This window comes from Cygnus atratus, chromosome 1, assembly GCF_013377495.2.
Source record: "Cygnus atratus isolate AKBS03 ecotype Queensland, Australia chromosome 1, CAtr_DNAZoo_HiC_assembly, whole genome shotgun sequence".
Classification (NCBI taxonomy): Eukaryota; Metazoa; Chordata; class Aves; order Anseriformes; family Anatidae; genus Cygnus; species Cygnus atratus.
The window spans coordinates 178228284-178249576 of NC_066362.1; the positions used below are offsets into that span (position 1 = coordinate 178228284).

Below are 21293 nucleotides of genomic sequence, written 5' to 3' on the forward strand. Positions count from 1 at the left end.
CGGCTCCCCCCCCGCCAGCCCGCCCCGCGCCCCAGGTGCCGCGGTCCCGCAGCATGACTGTGCCTCACATGACCCGCCGCCTCCCTCCCCCTCCTCGGCTCCGCCGCGGATTTATTCACGTTATTCACCACCTTCGTCTTCATCCCCTCCCTCGGTCTAGAATATTCCTGTCGCCCTCCTCCTCCTGCCGTGCGCGGGGAAGCCGGCGGCGCCTCGCCCGTCCCTTTGTGCCGCCGGGGGTCCCCTCACACCCCGAAATGGCCGCCGCCCCCCGGCCCTCACCCCCCTCAGGGGTCTCCATGTCCCCTAGGGTGGCAGGAGGTCCCAGGGCTGCCACCACTCGCTGAGGTGGTGTGGGCGCATCGAGGAGCTTGAGAAGGAATGTACTGAAGCACTCTTTCAAAAAATTGTTAACCTTCACAAGTATTTTTTCTATCATTAAGTGAAATTGAGGTCAAGTCCACTGCTCTTCTCTTGCTGTTTCAGTACTGGCGTTTTGTCAGGGAGGAAAGACCTCGTGGCCCTCCTCAGACGTAGTGAAGCTCGATACAGCCCTCAGCCATCTCCATCCCCTCGTGGCTTCAGCTGTCCCGTGGCCAAATCTTGGCTTCTCAACCTGGCGTGGCTGCTCTCTGATCCCTGAAGGCTCTCGGTGCTCATGCGTTGGCCAGGAGATTTTCCATAGCATCTACAAACCTGTTAGCATGCCTTGGGGAGCATCCAGCAGGTAGGTGGGTATCTCACTGCAACACAAACCCAACAAATTCACACCACAGTCATTGCTCCACCTCTCCTGTCCTAAGGACTCCCACCAGGAGCACTTTCAGAGCTTGCTAAATTGGCTGTCCTGCTTTCCTACAGAGGGGGAAAGGTTCACACCTTCTCCTCCATTTCTCCAGGTGGATGAAGTGTGCACCTATACCAGGAGGGGTGCTTGTGTATCCCATTTTCTGGCAGCACATCCTCATCTCCTAACGTAGTCTGTCATGAGCTGGTGGAGATGTCTCAGTCACCTCTTTGAAATTATTGTGGTTTTTGTGGAACAATAAAACGTTTGCAGGGCTTGACTGACTCGGACTAATTCTATAGCTTATTTACAAAAGCCACTGCTTAGGACAATCAACAGGACACGTGGGGGAAGCAAAAAAAAAAAAAAAAGAAGATTTTGGTGTTTACTGCAGTGAATATGTAAATATGGTGTGAAGAGTAGTAGAGCTTTAACAGGAGAATTTGGGAGAGTCCAAGCTACTATATCATAGCTGAGTCATTAGAGTTCTTTTGGGAGATGTAAATGTGAGTTCCTTCAGGCAGAGAGGAGACTTGAGTCTCCCATGTTCAGTGTGTGGTGTTTAATCACTGAGGTACTAAAAATGCTGTTTTTCTAGCTCCGTTTTGTGAAAAGGGTGAGGTTTCAAGGTCACGCACAGTGGGAGTTTTTGCTGCCTGTGCCTGAATCTCAGCCTTCCATCTTGTCTCACCCTGTTAACTAGATTATCCATCTCTCAGTCAGTGTGAGGGACAGGGGTAGCTTTGAGAAAATCCTGATTTTTGCATCCTAATTGCTTTTATGTGTGGAATGCAGACATTCAGCTCAGGTCTCTAGGTACCTGAAATGTAGACTTGCAACCGTTGCTCCTTCCATGGCTCTAGCCCACTGCCTGTATACAGACAGTGCTGAGCACTGTGAAGCGATTGGCATGTAATTAAATAAGATTCTGCCTGTTACGAGAACTAGGCAATATTATGTTTTAAAGCTGATAATCAGAACATATTGAAGACCATGCTACCTGAACGTGTTGTGAGCCCCATACCAGAAGGCATCTTCATGTGACCCTCACAGATTTCAGGAAAGTGTCACAAAGATGCCCATGATTTGTCTACATGGAAATTGATGCAACGCTGAGGCCTTATATGTGTCTTTGATGAGATACTCATATGCTGAATGCTAAATGTGTGTAAACATTTTTGGGATGAGAGCCTGAGGTTGCAAGCCAACTTCCATTATAAATTCCTGTTCTGTCTGCTTATAACTTTCCCAGAACAATTTCCTTGAGGAATTAAGCCTTCTATGATTAGTCCCAGCACAAAGATGATTTTTTGAATGTTTGAACAAAGGCCAACTACTTCTAAAGCACATAGTCTAGGAAGAGGGATGAATCTGTTTTTAACCTTAAAAATCTCTATATAAGTAACTCAGAAAGAATTTTGTATGCACCTAATAGGCATCAATCAGCTTGAAAACGAATTTAAAAAGTAGTATGGTAATTGGTTAAATGTCTGGTTTAGTACACTCCAACTAAATAAATTACATTCATTTCAAGTAGTTGGTAAGATACCTGTCATCCTCTTGGGCTATACACTTCTTAGGAGTGTATGTGAAAAATCTTTAGATTAGTTCCACACAGTTCTTCCCCAAGGGAAACTGGAGAAAAAATATGTAATTTAGATAAGTCGTAACTTACTCGCATAATGCGGTCACTAGTCAGTTAACAATCCAAACGATGGTCTAGGCTCCACAAAGCACATCTGAAGTAGCCTGATTGAAATATATTTTAAATACTGTTAATAAATATTAATGTCGTCATAGATATTTTTTTTCTTTGCTTACACCTTTTCACTGGCCATATGCTTACACTTTTTTTTCTTTTTTTTTTTTTTTTGGAAGCCTCAGTCTAAGAATGGAATTCTTGAATTAAAGATTTTAATTCCTTTTCATATCCATCAAGATTGATGAAATTAAAATTAAACTGTTGAAATTGATAATTTGTTTGGTATAAATGTTATTTAGTTGTTCAAAGTGGGAAAAGAACCTTCAACGTATACCTAGTTTAAAACACACCAAATATTTCAAAATTGGGCAATGACAAAATTAACCACCTTCATGTAGGGTGTGTTGGACTGTAAGGGAAATTGCTCCATAGTTATTCCAAACAAGTTCACCTCCTGTTTTATAATGAACTGTATCAATCTACTGGCTGGATACAGAGGTGCTTCTGTCATCACTGTCTGGATCCAGCACCTTATCCACTGTGGTCACTGCTCATGGCTACAGGGCAGTCCTACAATGGCTTCATGAACTCTTGGGGTCTCGGTTCGAGACGGAAGGGTTGCCAGCATAGAGGAATCCCCTTGGATTACATCTCGTACACGCATGCTTTCTGAACAGGCAAGTACAGATGGGATTGATGGAGCCCTTGCTGCCAGGTAGGGAGAGCGTGTGTCTGGAAGAACTCTGTTTCAACCTTAAAATCTTGTACTTCAGGTTAGTGCAAGAGAACAAGATCTTCACAGTATAGATATTTAGAGATCTGCCTTCCAAATTTGTAGTACTTCTTCAGACAGGAAACAAGCCTTATTGCCATCACAGATTCGCCAGGGATTCCAGAAGAAGTAGTATTTTAGTATTTTCTTTCTCTGGCTCCTTTACTATGAGACACAGTTGTATACATCCAGCCTACTATATGCAGTAGTTTGTATTTTTGTATACAGTAATTATAAAGCCAACAAACGGGAGTACTGTTGGTTTTTCACTCAAGACAAAGTCAGAATCAAGGGGGATCAATCTGACAGGTGTTTTAAATCCTGTGTGACTGCTCATAAATATTTTTTGATTTTTTGACTTTAATGAAAAGAAATTTTTATGATACGAAGCTGCCATTGTTACTTTAGACAGAAGGCTTTCCTGTGTTCATTAATATTGCTGACTGTAGTCTCTGTTGATTTGCAAAGGTGTATGCAATTATTTTCTGCCTTCTTAGAGAAGTATTCATAAGAAAACTCACCTTCCAGCTCTGAAAAAGTGGTAATTCTGCCTCTGTGTTTTCTTAGAAAGTTCAAGTCAAGTCTTGATCTTCCTTTCTTGTTTTGTTTTTAGTTGGCTGGTTAGTTGGTTGATTGGGTTTACTGACTGATTCCAAAACGCCTACTGAGACATTTTTCAGTCCTTATTTTAATTCTTATGAAATACTGTCAAACCTTATGGAAGGGGAAATTTTCTCACAAGTTTCTATTAAATGCTCGCAGAAACTGATAATCTTAGCAATCTTAAAAAAAAATGTTTTTCTTTACATTAGTCAGTTCTACTTCAATGCCAATTTTCTCAAAATCGTACATTTCTAGATCGTCTGGAGAAGTCATTTTAAAATATTCCTATACCTGCACTTGGGGAATGTGGCCAAGTAGGTAGTCTTTCTCTCTCTGTTTTTTCTTGGTAAGGATTGCATTCAAATTCAGAGTTTATGAAAGACTTGTAGAAACTTTTACCATCACTTTAAACTGTATAGACTATATTTATATAGACTACGTACATAGCAATGTAGTACAGAAGCCATGGTTAAAAGTAAACCCTCCACCATTCCTTGACAGATGCGTTATCAACCAAACCAACACCACGGTTTTATCAATATCATCTTTTTCTCCTTTATTTTCCATTTTCAACTGCATTTTGTAGACAATTGATGAAATTGCATCTCATAGCAGAGCCAAGTTCTGGAAAGGCTTTCTCAGGTACCTCAACCTCTCATTGTAATAGATGCAGTTCCATTGTAGTCTGAGATCATGTATTTAATTGTTTGTAGAGTACAGGTCTTAGATTGTTAACTATTAGATCTTTGATTAGTCAGCCAAGTGGTATATATAATTAAGCTGAAGATCAAACAAAATGATGATCAAATCATTGAAAAATGGTCCAGTTGTTAAATAGACCTTCCCTTTTTTTACCTCTGGAAAATATGAGCAAAGTGAGAAGTCAAACAGTTTTTTTTAGATTAGCTTTAGTTTTTACGGATTAATCAGAAAGATTTTTCACGGGACTCTTTAATAGTATTGGAAACCTGAGCTCTTTTGGGTTGTAGTTCTCAGTCACAGGGACTGCGTGGAATTGTTTTCTTTCTGCAGATCCTAACCCTGATAGAGGAAAGCACTCAGGAAAACGCTTTGTTTAAGAACGAACTTCTCTCCATTGATTACACTAGGAATTCTGTGGTGTATAAAAGTTCTGCAATTTATGTGTCTTCTTCAATGGTCAGGGTGAGTGGGTCCATTCTGATGAGGCAGAAATCTTTAAAATGTTAGACTAGGAGTAAATAAATAGATTTCTGGATTTATTTTTTTTTCCTGAACCACCAGCCTTGTCTGAATACAGAATTCTTTGCAAAAGCAGACTGTGCAGCTAGTTAGTTTTTAACACATCCACATAATTTTTGTCACTATATAATAATACAGGAACTGGAGGCAAATAGTCTGTCCTAGCTGTAAAGGGTACAGAGAAGTTCTCTTGAACCCATTCGATTTTCTGAATCTCGTGTATCTTAATTTTCATCTCCCTTTCTACTGTGTCAACGGTATTTCTTCCCATCTAAAACATATTCTGTGGAAGCAAATATTTGTTTGCGCATATCTAAAATTTTCTATTGGACAGTGCCTGAGCAAACTTAAACTTTGCTTTGTATATGCCTTAGTCGTAGTATAACTGGATTGCTTACTGAAAGCAAGCACAGACTGGTCATGAGCACAGCAGAAGTAAACATAACTTTTATGAGTAGTCACTTGGTAATTTTCCCATAATTCTAATAATAAAAATCACCTATTTCTCTAGAGTTATTTCACTACTAAAGGACATACAAGCCTGTTCACAGTAATAGTAAACAGTGTATATAATTCCTCCACTTACCTGAGGTCTTCAGTTTGTTTACCTGTTTTATAATTGTTTGGGCATCTTCTCTTTGACTACCTCTGCATTTTAAATTGCTCTCTGTGACACTTTTGCTCCTGCACACACTCACTGACAGGCATTGAAAAGCTGAATTAAAAGGTCCTGTAGCAAAATTCAGTAAGAAACAGGTTTGGAAATTCTGATTCAAGCACCAGGAAAAATTGCCTCTTCCCATTTCAGTAGAACAAAAGATATGAAAAAAAAAATGTCCTGACAATTTAAACATTGTAGTCAGAGGCTTAACTTAAGTCATGTGGATAGTCCCTTTGACTGGTAACTTTTAGTCACTAAACCCCTAAAAACTTAACATAAAATATGTAAATATTTGTAGACTCAGAAGACAAGAAGATGAGGTATGTGCTAAGGTGTGGTCTTTTGTAGCTTTAGGATTATGTTGATCTTTAGTTGGTAACAGTGTTGAGTCCTTTTCAAGTTACTCCATACACTGCTAGACCACAGATTCTTCAATATTTTTTTTGAAAGATGCTGGCTTTTTTGTCTTATATAAACTTTATGCATGAGCTTAACAACCAGCCCTGCAATATTTCACTGCTTTAGGATCAAGTCACACTACCTCATTGCCAGTTTTACCACTCATAAGGGCATTTTAACTGCTGTTAGTAAGAGGCTCAAAAATTATCCATTTTAAATTGTATTACACAAAAAAATGCTTTTGTTTATTAGAATGTGCTTTATTTCTGCTCAGACTTAATGCCTCTGTTAGTAGTTCAGCATGGAAGCACTGATGAGAATTTGAAACCCATCAGCATTATTTGCCATGTCTCTCTGCAAAGTGAATTCTTAGATAATAAATGAGCAAAGGCTCAAATAGTGTCAAAACACGCCTCTAACTGTGCTGATCGAGTAGCCCATCCTACTTAAATGAGGGGCAGTATGTCAGTGTGCCTGTCCTGTGGGACAAAATATAGCGATAGCTTAGCTGAGGGAAACAATTCTTTTTTAGGTCATGAATAGGAGAAGTTAATAAAAATTTGTTAATACAAATGAATTTACAGACTTGAAGATGGGAGGTAGTATGGAAACCAGACAGGAAATAACACAGGGACTTAATATTTCCAGAAGAAAAAAAAAAAAGTGCAATTGCTTAGTTCACGCATTTAGTAAATATGAAATTAAATGTGATTTTGTAATATAAAATGGATGCAAAGAAACATTTTTAAGGACGTTTTGATGACATTTGCAAAGATGCTCTTGCTGGTATACCTAGGAATTGTAATAATTTAAAGATATTATGGTACCAGAAGCGTACTGAAAAAACAGTAATGGTCCAGAGAAATGCAAAAAAAAATGATGTTTAAGTCAAATGAGTTTCAGTCTGGGGATAATGTGTGTTTGTTTTGCAAGTGTCTGCAGGTCGAGGCATTAAACCACAAGATAATAATCTCTGGCTGTTGAAAGGAGAGGGGAGATACGTTGAAGCAATAAGGCATTTCAGACCCAGATTCAGTTCCCTCCACCCCCTGCCAGTGAAGTACCCAATTTAGAAGTGTTGCTGTAAAATTTCTGGTAGGGAACATGAACCTTCACCTGCAACTTCTACGTCTTCTGGAGCTGCTCATTTTTATCCATTGACTGGTAGACGAGCCCGGGGTTATTAGGTGTTTCATGTGTGTGTCTCAGTAGGGACTAGATTAAGGTGGGAGGTATGTGAGCCAATGGCATGAGAAAAAGAATATTTTATTTGAACATTGGGACAAACAGTTTTGAACGTACATGGGACACTAACAGTGAAATATAGCCTGTGAGAATGTGATAGAAAATCAATTACACGGACACTCAAAATCAGGCAGAATGAAATACTTTAATAAGTGCCTGTAAAGAGTAATCCTACACTGACCAAGAGAGGTCTCGTATCATCTGTAAGATTAGTCGTACCATTAAAATATACAATACTCTTATCTGGGAAAGAACAATAATCTATAATTTAAGGCTCTTACGTGATCCTAGGATTACAGTGACAGGTAAGTATCCAGTGCAGGAAATAATGCATAATATAATTTCCTAGCATAATAATACTGGGGAATAAAATCACATTCTTTGTACACACGCACACACATACAAATATATAAATATGTACACATTATAAATATATTAAAATGTGTTTTCATATTGCATATATCGATATATCTACTTTTTATTTCCTAACTGCTATTTTTATTTCCTAACTTAGTGGTGCTTTCAGCATTTGCTAATTGTCGCTTCTGCAGCTTCCCTGCAGTCAGATACCGTAAGCTGAGGCTGCTCTGAGTCAGAATCAGACTCTCCTGGACATCTGAGAGCTCCTTCGCATGTTTTTTGTCTTCATTCATCCAAAACTGGACAGCTCACTACCATCCACATAAACAAGACCTCCCAAAGCAAACTCTACCAAGTAGATGAAAACAGATTTGTAGGCTGAGCCTGGCTTCAGTGACCTTCTCTGCTTTTCTTTGCTGTGCGTCTGCTGCGTTTCCATGCGGTGATGCTTCATGTTGATTTAAAAACTGTTTAAGACCAAAGCTGCGTTCTACAAACTTCTTTGTTGTTCAGCTTTTATTTACTGTCCTTACATACCTTTAACCTGTCATTTGTGTCATTTGCCATGTTCCTGAACATACTGAAATGTTACTTGCTTTGCTGTTTGTTTGTTTTTTTCTCATTTGTCTTCAATCCTATTTTTCAGTTCTCTTTTCCTTTAACTCTTTCTCATTTTTAATGCTTAGATTATTTTCTTTCTCTGTAAAACTTCCCCTTAGTTTAATTCACCTCTAGCACATGTACTCATAGCTGCCCCTGCTTTCAAAATACTGCTTTCAGACTTCCAGTTAGACCAGCTTCTTCTCAGATAGGGTCACAGAGAGGTTATGCTGCCTCTCGGCTTCTCAGCTAATCCTCTGAGGCCTAGAAACAGGTTTTTCTAGCAGAATAAATAACTCTGCTGAGCCATTACACTCGTTACAAAGTGTTAAATAGCTGATTTCAGTGTTTTTGTAGACAATGATGAGCGAATACTGCATTTTGTTTCTTTTTTTAGCCTGCTTTCCTAAGGAAACAAAGCTTACACAACTGTTCTGCCTGGCTGTCCATCTGCTTGTCTGTCAGCCTCTCTTTAATAACTTTGAACCTGTTGGCTGATTTCAGGCTGGGATACAGAGAGATCACAAAGGTATGCTCGCCCTGAAGTTCGTGCAGTTGTACAGTTTGGCAGAGGGCAAAGTCCTAACACCCCGCTCTCATGGGAGAACAGGCATCCCCGCAGCTATTCGGGGCAGCAGCAGCCACCGTGTCGCAGTCCAGACTGTTGGCTCTGGCCAGCCACTGCACGTCTCTCTCCTGGGGACAAGAGTTTCAAGAGGGGGGATAAACCTTCCCCTGACAAAGTGGGAAGGAAGGAGACCTGCTTTGTATGGGGGACAAGTCTGTAGGCCATCGAGCTTCATTGCTGCTGCTGCTGGAATATGTGTTTATGACAAAGAAGAAAGTGCGCAAAAAGTTTTCTTTATAGGAGTCTCTTTTCTTGGAGAGAGTGTGTGCGTGTAATAGACTCGCTCTGTGTGTTTGTGTATTCATTTTTCAGCTGGACGGCTCAGTCTTGGATCTGGGTCACTAGGTGCCACTGAAATATGAACACGAGATGTTAATAATACTGCAACAGGAGTGTTAGACTCTGTTCTTTAGTACCCAAGAGAAGTTGCCTACTGCTCGCAATTTTCAGAGTCCTTCCGGGCATTCAAGTTTCCAGCTCCTCTGTCTGTTAATCTTCTGCTCAGCATTGAAACAATTTTCAGCTGTTTATTCTTACAGCAGGCTAGTCTCCAGATATCCAGTATCCAGATATTCAGTATTTGTCCTCTGTCTCCCTTTGTGCTGTGGAAGATGAGACTTTGCAGCTGCTGGTTAACAGATTTCATAGTCTAAGATTTTAACATCTTCGTGCTTTAGCTCTGGAGGTCATGGTCTGAATTCTCAGTCCTGACCACAAATAGCAAATATGATAAATCATCCGATTCACGTGTTAAGTGATAAAGATTCATTTAATTACAGTGTCTGAAACACCAATCACGGTGGCAACTAATATAAACAAACTAGAGAACAAAATATGAACAGCTAAATGAATGCTAAAAAAAAAACAACTCATGCATCTGGCATCCAGGGCTGAGAGTTGCTATATTATATCTGAAATGGGTTGCTAGTGGGAGTGAATTCTAAATAAGGTGCCATCAGCTAAACAAGTCATTTTGTCAGCAACAGATCTAACGAGGCCCATTTCCTGTGGATTTGCACGTCATACTTGGCTTCTCCGTCGTCTAATATAGAACCAACCTTGATCCAAGCTTTTCTTGTGGATGGGCTACACCTAACCCATTTCCTGCAGAGTTTCTCTGCCAGTTTACTAAATTACAAAGTCCCAGGGAACATTTCTGGCCACTAGAGTTTGGTTGTCCATCCTGTTGAATTGCCCGCATGGTGCTTGGCATGCTGCTGGCCTGTGTCTACCAGCAGTCTCCCAAATGATTCCTGAACACAATTTGGGAGCAAGCTTAGGCCATTTCCAGCGAGCAGTTCACATTTGGCCCACCCTCTTTTGGAGAGCAAGAGCATTTAGGAGTACATGGCACAGGCTGTTCACTGCCAGCTACCCTTAGTGCCAGAGAGTGGTGCTGGGAATATTTAAGGTTGGGGTATAGACGTAGTCTCTGGTCCCTAACAGGAGATACTCCTTTTCCTCAGGACTACTGATACGCTAATTGGGCTTTTATTCATTAATTAACTGCCTGTTTATACAGACCTGTTGGAAATAAGTGTGTTAGAAATCTCTGCTCTGCTGCCAGATTTGGCTGGAATTGATTGAAAGCTTCACAGTTATTAGAAGGTGATGGACAGTGATGGGAAGGGAAATTCACAGACACCCAAATGTGCACAGCCATTTGTGTATGTACATGTTCTTGCATACAGGATGCAATCACAAACCTCTCATATGGAAATCGGGCTAGAAATACGGTGGACAGTCATAACATGGTCAAACCTGGCAGAGTACGCTCCGTTACCAATCTATTTTGATGGGGCTTAAGGTGAGCTTCAGTTTCTCAGGGCATCTTGCCCTTTGAAGCTCTGTGTTTGGTCAGGCCCCTTGAATTTTATCAGTTGAACTGAATTATAAGCAGAAAGAAGGCCACAGAGAACTAACACGTGCCTTTGAACACATACAACGTTTAACTATGTTGTGTAGCAAGCAATCTTTATGACTGTGAGTATGTGTAGATGTGCATGAGCAACTATTAAACCAGCCTGGGGACTCTTACAAGTGTAGTAATCTGAAGCTCAGCATTGAAGAGTAGAAGACACTTGAATGGTGGGATCATTTCTTGTTTGGTGAGCCTGTCCTGGGCTATGTTAGCATATGCAGGGTGGTGAACACGAAGTTAGGTGAAGGATGTCGCAATATGCCTGAACAACCTGCACTGAAACATTGCCATCCGTCTGCACAGTCTAAAGCTTGTGCTGTTGTTGCTGTCCATTTCCAGCCCAAAGTACCCTCCTGCCTTCTGAAGGTGCAAAGGAAATCTTGAAAATATGACCCACTGCAAACTTGCACGGCAAATCTTCCCAAGTCTGCAGGCTGCTGAACCAAAAGTTTCAAGCAGCAAGAAAATAGCTTGTATTTTCTGTAACATGAAAACCAGAATCCTCAAAAGGAGGGTTTAAGAGGTCAACAACATTAGCTGGTTCACATCTGGTCTTTTCAGTAGGTATAGTTTATTCTCACAGTCTGAACCTGCTTCTCACACTGCCCCTGGTACACCCTCCCTCCTTTCATCTGGCTCCCCCAGTGCCTGTTGATATGTCACCAGCTGGGACTGGTTTATTTGTCATGCCCAAGGAAAAGAAAAAACATGTCAACATGGTGACTTTTCACCTGCCTTCTGAGCAATTTCTAAACAATTTGCTCTTGAAAAAGGAAATATTCATCATGAATTTCCATAAGCAACCATGAAAATCCAGATTTCTCGTGACTGAGATGGTGATTTTTATTTTTATTTTTATTTAAAAAACAACCTCTGTCAATAAACAACATCAGATCAAAGTGACAGTCTTAAAGATTGGATGGTGCAGCTAGCATGGGTACAAGACATTACAGGCTGTCAAGATTAAAGACAATTTTTCCATTACAAGGGCAGGCTAAAACCAAGACCTTGCAACTACAGAAGAACCTAAACATTATAGTAGGCTAGCTGCTAGAAATATCTCATTGACTGAATGTTAATGCATCTGTGGGATTTTCAGGAGTGAGCTTTGAGGGCAGCAGAAAATGGAATGGAGTTTAATCTGGAAGGAGACATGAAAATGATGTCTTTCTCTGTTAGAATCAAAGCCAAGGAGAATTTGGACGCATTCCATTACTTAGGACTGACTCAGCCTCTTTTTTGAATTTAGTGTAGTGTCAATTGCAGAGATGCCAACAAAGCTATCCATCAAAATGCTTGGAGGAAAAAGCACAGGTGCTCTCCTGCTCCAGCTATTTATAGGAAAGGCTCGCAATCACATGTGATACAAATGCCCCGATTGAGTTTTTACATTCCAGAGCCCTAAATCCATCTCTCTGGCTGAAAACACAGCTCAAAAATTATAATTGGCTATCAGTTGTTGCTGTTTAGCAAAACTGAAAAAAGAATCGGGTAAGGCATTAAATTTAGCTACAGGGGACTAAGAAAGTAGCAGTAAATTTGGGAAACTTTGTAGGAAGCATACTGGTTTGGGAGAAAGTTACTAAGGCACAGGAGAATTTGCAAAGTATGTTAGCATATAATAATATTTTATTTCAAAAATTACATCCAGTCTTCAGCATATTTAGGATGCAGAAAATGCTCTGGCTCCTAGATACAGGCTAGGACCTGGATCAGCACATCTTTTACTAAACATCCTAGAAATTTTCCATTTCTTCTGCTGTTTGTGGAAATTTCAGGTAACCCAATATTTTTTCTAGGATGATTGGTGTTGCGGTGGGCTTTTGAAATTACTCATAATTTGTTAGGTTTTCAAGCCAAAAATTTGTAGTAAGTATGAGAAATGTCTGTGATTAAATCAGAAGCATTTTCAGTCTATCAAAGGAATTATTTAGACCTTTGCATATTTACGTGAACATGTTTCTTCTCTTCTCAACATGACTGCTGTTGTCTCAGTTGCCATAATAATTGTTTCAGTATATTTTTAACCAGTTCTTTAAATAAGCCAAAGCAGATTGCAAAGGCGGCAACAAATAAAATAATTTCAGATTCTTACCTCTTTCAGGAGTCTACCCGGAGTTCTGCTAAAACTGATGTGAAACACGTTGACCTACTTTGGCAAAGATCACCACAAAGTCCCAGAGGACTCAAAGTCTGTCTGTTCTGTTCTTTGTATATTCTTTGAGCCAGTAATTTGTTAGAAAGCCACATAATCAGTTGCTACATTTCCAGAGGACAAAAAGTGCATATTTAGAGGGGAAAAAAAAAAAAGAAAAGAAAAAAAATAGGCTCCACTCTTTCTCTGTGAGGGCTTTTGTTTGTTCACATGTACCAGACTCTATGCAGACTACCTGCTCATTTTAGTAGAAAAGACAGCAAAAACAAATGGTGTGGGCAACGAATCTCAGGATATTGATAATTTTGTGGGAATCCCAGACATCTTAGAGCCTCTGCCTCAGCTGAGCCAAAGAAATCATGTCCTAGTAGTACTCCATCCTGTCTTGTGCAAAGCCCCATCTTTCAGAAAGACACTTGAATAGCTTCAGGGAGCTAACAAGGTGGCTATGCCTATACTCAAGTTTTGGTGGCAATACACCTCAGACAGTGCTTAGTCCTGTGCCTCTTGTTTCCAGTGTGCTCAGTAACTAGAATCGTTACTGTTGGGAAATTAAGAAGATCAGCCTCCCACCAATGAAGGGGGCTCTTTTCTGTGGAGCACAAGTGCCCTTGCCAGTGGGGTGCCCAGCTGCATTGTCCTAGTGTTGTGACCATTTTAAAAAAGTGCTGTGACCACTTTACTCCTTTTGTTCAGCGGTATGGTAGAAAGCCCTACATCTAACATATTACTTCTTAAACCTACTTTCCAAAAGTCTTGAAATTTGGATAGTTGTCTTTCATGAATGCCTGTTTTCCCATTATCTTCTCCAAACCCCAGCAATTATTTCTGAGCTATGTGTGATTTCTGCCATATTTGACAAAAAGGTAGAGGTCCCAAATATCTTTGGTTTGAACAGGCTTTATGCAAGTAGAAGAGAAATGGCAGAGTGCAGCACTCAGTCCTGATTTAACATGGGGATGGAGAGAGGAGTGTAAAGGAAAGAGAGGGATGCTGTGGATCACAGAATCACAAAAACTCTACAGCCATATAAACTCCCAAATTTCACAGATGCAGCAGGAAGACACACAACCACAAGGAACTGGGCTTTCCTAGCCCTGTTGCAGACCGATTTGCAACCCTTCACTGCAGCAGCTGTGGAGGGTGGCCGTACAGCCATAACTAACACAATAGCATGTGTTGTGGTGGCTTTATAGTGCTGACGTAAGGTAGGTGGGGAGGTGACACGCCAAGCCCCACACCTACCGTAACGTCATATGCGGTGTCTATGGAAGGCCAGCACTAGTCTCCCACAAATCCAGGGGCTGTCAAAACGCTCCGTGTGTAATTCTGTTTAAGATAAGCAGTGTGTACATTGCTGCGATGATATCAGAAGTCCTCGGGGCAAGTCATGCCATCTGGGAAGGGCAATCTCGGGTGAGTTTAACTTCTGGAATGGGAAAGTAAGCCCGGCACTGCCATCCCACATCCAGACCATTTTTAAAACTTATGTTCCTGCAAAGATAGCACAGGTTTCCTTAGGTTGTTTAGTAGAAGAAAGGATCCTGTGAACTTCACTGGCACACGGTGAAACCCTGATACAGTCAGGTGCAATGGCAATTGTGGAAGGTTGGGGTACCAAACAAAAGAGCCCCCCAGAAACCAGCTGCTCACTAGTCTGGGCTTATTCTCTTGCCATCAACCTGACACTTCAGAGAAAGTTTAAGCAACAGCCTGGGCAGAAGTGGCTATCAAACATGCTTTAAGTTTCTGTATGTTTTTTGTTGTTGTTTGCTTGCTTGCTTCATTTGCTTTTATGCATTGCTTCCATAGCAATGATTCCAACACACAACGAAAGGTGCAAACCTTTGCTTTGCTGTGGTGAAACTAGCTGCTTCCATTTGGAGAGCGTCCAACGTGTCCAGAACGGATCCGAGTAAATCTGACGGGGTGTGACACACGTTGTTTTCCCTGGTGGAAGCGAGCCAAGCAAGGAGGCATTCGCAGACAGAGCCTGTGGGTACCTTCAACCCTCGAGGAGTTTGGCAATCCCAAGAGCCTGGGCACGTCTCTTCTTGGAAAGGTCAGTTTGAGAGCTGGCCTTCATTTCTGCTGGGAGAGCTGTGCCGAAGTCTGCCTGGCTGAGCTAGCGTGAGGGGCAAGCAGTAAGATGTCCCACGGCTCTAAGAAATAAATATTGGCATACCATATGTATCTCGAAATATACAGACCAAGAAACACATGGTTCTGAAAAAAGTACTAATACGTTGGTTTCTGGAAGTGCTGAAATAGCACAACTTCTCGAATAAAAGCCTGGCACAACTGAAATCAGTGGGAGTTTTGTCTGTGACTTTAAAAAAAAAAAAGTGATTTCACCATAAACTGGTTTATAGCTTTCACTAGGTAGGGACTACAAAGCGAAACCACATCCCCGTGCGCAAGATAGGTATTTGCCAACTGGGTTTGGGTCGGCTTAGAAAGGAATAAAATTTGCTCTGTTCTTTCCTTTCAGTCCTCTAATTAATTTGTGCTTAGCTCCACACTGCCTTCTTTTGCTGCGAAGAGCAGACATTAAATTGGGATTGTATGTGTTGACAGTCCTGGCTCGAGCCTTCACACGGGTTGGCTGAGATTTAACAATACATTTTTTCCCATGGTATTTTCTGTCACATATTTTTTAAACAAGCGCTATTCTGTCAGCTACAGAGGGCAGGAAGAAAAGATGTACTGTAAAGCAGCAAACAAAAGGCAATTTCAGGTTTAGCGTTTGCAAGATTGTATGATTATATTGGCAACTCTCCTTCTCTGTAATGTCTTTATGAAATGTATAGTCTGTTTGCTGTGCTATCCGGAGGAATAAAGGAAATTAAGGAACACTTCATTAAAAAGAATGACTCAATTTACCTTTGGCCACAGAAGCATAAGCTCTGCTGACATTTTACAGAGTCACTGCCAACAGATCTGGACTTTGGCTTCCATCTGGAGGAAATGGGCACCTGAAAACGAGCCCAACTGGGCACCTACCCTGTGCCACACTGGCTGCGAAACCCCCAGCTCCAGCTGGAAGTGTGCAGCACCGCGTGGTGTGTCACAGGGCAAATACTTGAACGGTACCATCACCGTGGTACTACATGGTCAGGAGCAATCTGATACAATAGCCCCTTTTTCCACGAGGAGACCAGCCTTATAGAGCAATTGCTGTTGACTCCGTCGGTTTGGGATCATTCCCTTTGGAATCAGTGATAAAATTCCTCGTCTTGAGCAGGAGCAGCATGGGGCCATGAAGCCACTGGGCTAAAACCCTACACGCTGCTTTGAAAGTTAAGGAAGCGTTAAGGTCGGAATAATAACTTCCATGAAGTGTGACAAAAACCAATGCAATTTGCACCGTCCAGCTATTCGGCTTGTACATGCAGATTATCAGAACCTGGTTATCACATTTAGTAATCCCAGCTTGGCACTGGCTGAAAAAGTGCTTTACAAAACATACAGCCCAGGGCAGGAGACTCCATAAAGTCAATGTTTTTATTGCTTTTTTTTAATTGATATAACAACTCGCTTGTCATGTAGCCTTTCTTTTCTTTCTTCTCATTTAAAGACAGGGGAAAGAGAAGTAGATGATACGAGATGATAACTTAATGCAACGATTGCTGGTTGTCTGCAGAGAAGCATAAACGTGACCCAGGGTCTGGAGTAAAGCCAAGAAAACTGCTGAGAAGACAGATCCTTGTTATCACGTGCTGCGGGTCATTGGGGACCCACTGCAGAGCCCAGCTGTGCTGTGGGCTCTGTTTCTGCAGGAACCAGTGTCTCCCTGTGTAGACGCCACGTTATGAGACACCAGGAGTCAGTACTTGGCAGCTCCTCAGTTGGGAGAAAGATTCTTGCAATCAAAAACTGTAGGCATGAGGTGAGTTTGTTTGTTAGTTTGTTTGTGTAAAAAAAAAAATAAAAAAAAAAAAAAAACAGAATGGGGGAGAGGATAGAAGAATCATCCTAAAAGAAGAACCTAGACTCCTCCTACTGCAAAGACTTACCAGAAACAAAACAAAAACAGAAAGAGCGGGAATAGAAAGTGCTGACCTTTCCTAGACCAAAAGGTCTCTCTGTTGGGGTGGTGGGGCTGCAGCTCTTGCTGCTGGTCCATTACCTCACATGCTGCTCTGATTGCTGGTGCCATCAGCACTTGGCTTGAGATGAAGGGAGGAGAGAGAAGGAAGGGGGGATTTTCCTTGCTGAAGCTTGCCAGAGTGCCCCCTATATTCCTGTTCTGCAATCCCAGTAAAGACCATTTCTTCCAGAAGAGCTTGCAGAAGAAATATTCCCAGAAGAAATTATTTCCAGAAGAAAGTCTGGGCTTATCCACAGGCAGTGGCTTCTAGGGTTGGACTCCTTCCTGGACAGGGAGGTGAGAGCTTTCAGGTTTTACAAGCTAATGCAGCAGAAGACCTGGTTAAACACAAATGATGAGGAAAGCTTGGTGGGGTGGGTCAGAAGGAAGAACAAACTTCTAAAACACATGGGGCAAGGCCTCACTGGCACCTTGGCCGGCTGCAAGGTGCAGCACACGCAGCTGGACTCCCCTTACAGAGGTGACATACCAAAATAGTTTTTTTGAGAGGATTTGCACAAGCTGGACAGACGTATTTTATTTATCTAATAATGCTGGTATTTGTACCCAACTGCCATAGGCCACGGAGTACGAAATGCTGAGGCACTTTACTCAGGGCTCATCGCAGCAGTGAGGCCATGCAGGCCGGTTACGTTTTTACGTGCTAGGAGCCTGCTGACTGTAGGATGTATTGAGTTTCAGTGAACATAATGAAATGTTATAAGGTACGAGCCTGGACCGACAGAGCCTTTTGAAGCAGACATCCCTTCAGCAGGAGGATTCGGGCTGCCAACAGGCGTGGTGGCACAGGGCCTTTTTATGCTCACCTAAACCCTGAGATAAATTACCTCGTTATTGCTTTTTCCCCAGGCACAGCAGACAGTTCTTATTGGGTATGTCTCTGAGCTGAATTAGGTTGGTACTTTGCCAGCCCTGGTCACAGACCTTTAGCGAAGACATCTCATGCTCTTGCCTGTATGGAAATGTGCTTCATAAGTGGGTGATCATTACTGAAATACATTTGATAATAGAGGAGTTATCACTCAAACACCAGGCTCAATAAAGATAACTGAACAAGCATGGTTATGGCATTGGTGTGAATAGGAAAACATATCTGTGGCAGGTTTCTCTCTTTCTATTTAAGGTTATAAAATATGAGAAGTAATCAACATTTATTTTCCATACCAGAAGTAAAATAGCTTAAATAGTAGTATTCATTATTTTAAATGAGCAATCAAACAAGCAAAAAAGCACCTTTTTCATGCTTTATTAAAAAACAAATAAACAACTATCTGTTATTTATGGTCCCACCAGCATTATGTATTATCTGACCATGCAGCACAGCTTGGCTCTAAAAGCTAAATTTTAAGAGGAATACTTCTACTTAAGAGGAATACAGTCTAGAAGGGTTCATACCCATAGTGTCCACATCCCAGCAGACTACAGTCTCTGGCCTTGCTGTATATGAGCCGTGCTGCCACATAGGGTCAGGGAAACAAGATGATAACACACCTGGAGGATGGCTCTGAAGGTGCAGCGTTTAGGAGCAAAGGATCTCAGGTTTTGTGTTCTACCCAACATTAAATGCAGGTGCTGCCCTGGGACTGAGGACTTGAACCTCACTCTCTCCTTTTCTGTGCTTTCCCTGCTCACCAGTGTTGGTAAGAGTGTACCTCCATGAGTTACACCATTTCACATATATCAGCAACAAAAAGACTTTCTTGTGGTCATTAATTACAATAGAGCCCAAACAGTTAATATTTTGGGGGGCAACTTCCTTTAAACTAGAAGGTGGACTTATTGAATTATACTTCTCCTAATTCCAGCTCCCAAGAAATGCACATTCAGTTCTCGATTTGGGGAAGCAAACAGCTTTGTTGTACCCTAAGCACCAGCCAGAGGTTAATCCATGATGTGGACCAGAGTATTTTCCATTTGCATTGGCATACTCCTGGAATTACTCTGTTAAGATGCAGCAACTTACAGTAGAGCTCTATGCTCACAGTTTTTAAGCAATATCTGCCTCCATCCCAGCATTTCTCTTTTCCCAGCAAACGTAATAGAAGCACCGTTCTGCACGAGCCTGTCTATCCTCCCTGCCAGCTTGGGGTCCAGCCCGCCGCTCGCTGCAGCCGCTGGGAAGTTTTCCACGACTTGAGGACGGGCTGGAGCTGGCTCGCACTCTGCTCCTTTAAAGCTGCAAACTGGTTGAGCTAGCACAACCAGCGCTTTGCAGACAACTCAGCAATTACGGGATCATATAACTACAGTAAGAGGCTGAGCTGCAAATTACTGTAATTATGAATATTTCTGTTGCAAGGCAAATTTACAGCCAGATATGTCATGTCAAAATTATTTCATTTTGTGGGTAATTCTAATTTTGCAATACATTTCTAGAACTTCATTTTCCTGTTAAACAGCATATTAATTTGAAGAGTCTATTACAGCGGTTATAGTGGATTATTGTTAGAATTCAGAGGCAGATTATGAAATGCAAACATGCTCCATGGCAGGCTAAATCCTGATCCCAGACAGAATAGCTGAGATGGGAACGGCGATTAATATCATCATAAGGGTGTTGGGCAGTGTCTCAGGAGAGGCTCGGTTCCCTGCCAGGGGACTATTTTTTAAGTACATCTTCCCATATCCCAAACCTTGCATTCAGACTCCTTCTGGAGTTCACCCAGGCATTGCTAACGATGATGTCTTGCAGGGGACGTGGTGTGAAGGAGCTCTTGGCCTCTCCCGGCCCCATCCGTGACTGACACGGGGCAAATGCAGCGATTTAACCCGGCTCTCCCTCCCGCACCGGCTGCCAGTGGAAAGAGCCGTGACTCGGGGCTGACCGGGTCACCGCCAAAAGAAGGAACGACCTTGTCAACTTTATCATCGTATCTAGTTACGTGGCGCGGGAAGAGGCCAAAATCACCCCCTCCCCTTGCCGGTTTGCTCATTAGTGGTTCACAGGACAGGCTTGACCCTTGTTTCCCCTGCAGACGCCTCTGCCACGGACCGAAGCGGGTCTGAGGCTCGCGTGGCATGCAGGGCCAAGCCCTGGGGCATGCTCCTGGCTGGGCCCAGGTGGAGCTGGTGACCAGGGTGGTTTTCTTGGGGAAGAGCTGCAGGCGAGATGCCTCAGCCAGGTCACCAAGCTGCTGAGATGAAAGCGAGAGGGGCTGCAGCCGTTCTGCCCCCCGAGATGGTGGTTTGGGGTGCTTCTGCCCTGTGTTATTCCCTGCCAGTTCACAGCTGTTCCCTGCAGTGTGTGTGGTATTCGCAGATTATTGTCACATAAATATTTCCCTCTCCAGGCGAACACAGATAAAGCCTCTGTGATCCAGGCTTTCATCTGCCACTGCTAGGCAACCAGGCTCTCCATTCCCAAACACTGAAAAGTCCAAGGCGCTTCACAGCGGAGCTGGAAGTGGCCACTACAGGGTCCTTCTTGCCCGCACAGACACTTTCCAAGAGCTGTTTTGTTCCAGCAGCAAAATCAGGAGACCCTCTCCAAGAACGAGCCTCGCAAGCAGGTGCCTGGGAGAGAGAGCTCTGCCAAGTGCAGTGGTGACTGGGTAGACATGATTTTTTGGACCCTGTAAGGGTTTAATGAAGAGCAGAGAGTAAAATGGTATATTAAAATATTGACATATGGGTAACTCCCGCGTTACACCCTAGTCAAAGCACTTAGCAGCAGAACTGCATAGAGTCTGGCATTGCAAAGGACCATCCCCTCCAAAGAGGACAATTCCCATCAGACCTTACAGTCCCCTTCGTGAGGTATCAGTTATTTATCCTGTGCACTCCAAAAGTCAGCGGGTCCTTCTGATACGCGAGAAGACTGCTAAACAAGCTGCTGATCAGGCCGGTGAGATGTCAGTCTTCCCCCATGGGATGCTGTCTGTGATTTCATCCAGGAGCTGGGCAAGGAGAAAAGGTGCTGGTCCTCACAGATTTTCCTTCTGATGCTCACCTGCACGGCCAGCTTCTCCAGGGCATCCTTCCCCTGCCGAGCAGCTCCACTCAAACGTAACTGCTGTCCTTCTTCCTCACGTACGGCAAACTAGATTAAATTCCTCATGAAATTAACTAGCGATCTCTCACAATTAAACTCATAATTAATGTAAATAGTCAATTTAATATATACCCAAG

The 21293-nt window shown here is 42.4% G+C and overlaps 1 long non-coding RNA gene across 1 annotated transcript; it reads left to right on the forward strand.

Moving 5' to 3' along the window:
* The first annotated feature begins 30 nt into the window (after positions 1-30).
* Positions 31-21250, forward strand: LOC118251313 (uncharacterized). Its single transcript, XR_004779758.2, has 4 exons — positions 31-727; positions 14867-15116; positions 16632-16943; positions 19858-21250. It is a non-coding gene; the product is annotated as an uncharacterized LOC118251313 (long non-coding RNA).
* The last annotated feature ends 43 nt before the right edge of the window (positions 21251-21293 follow it).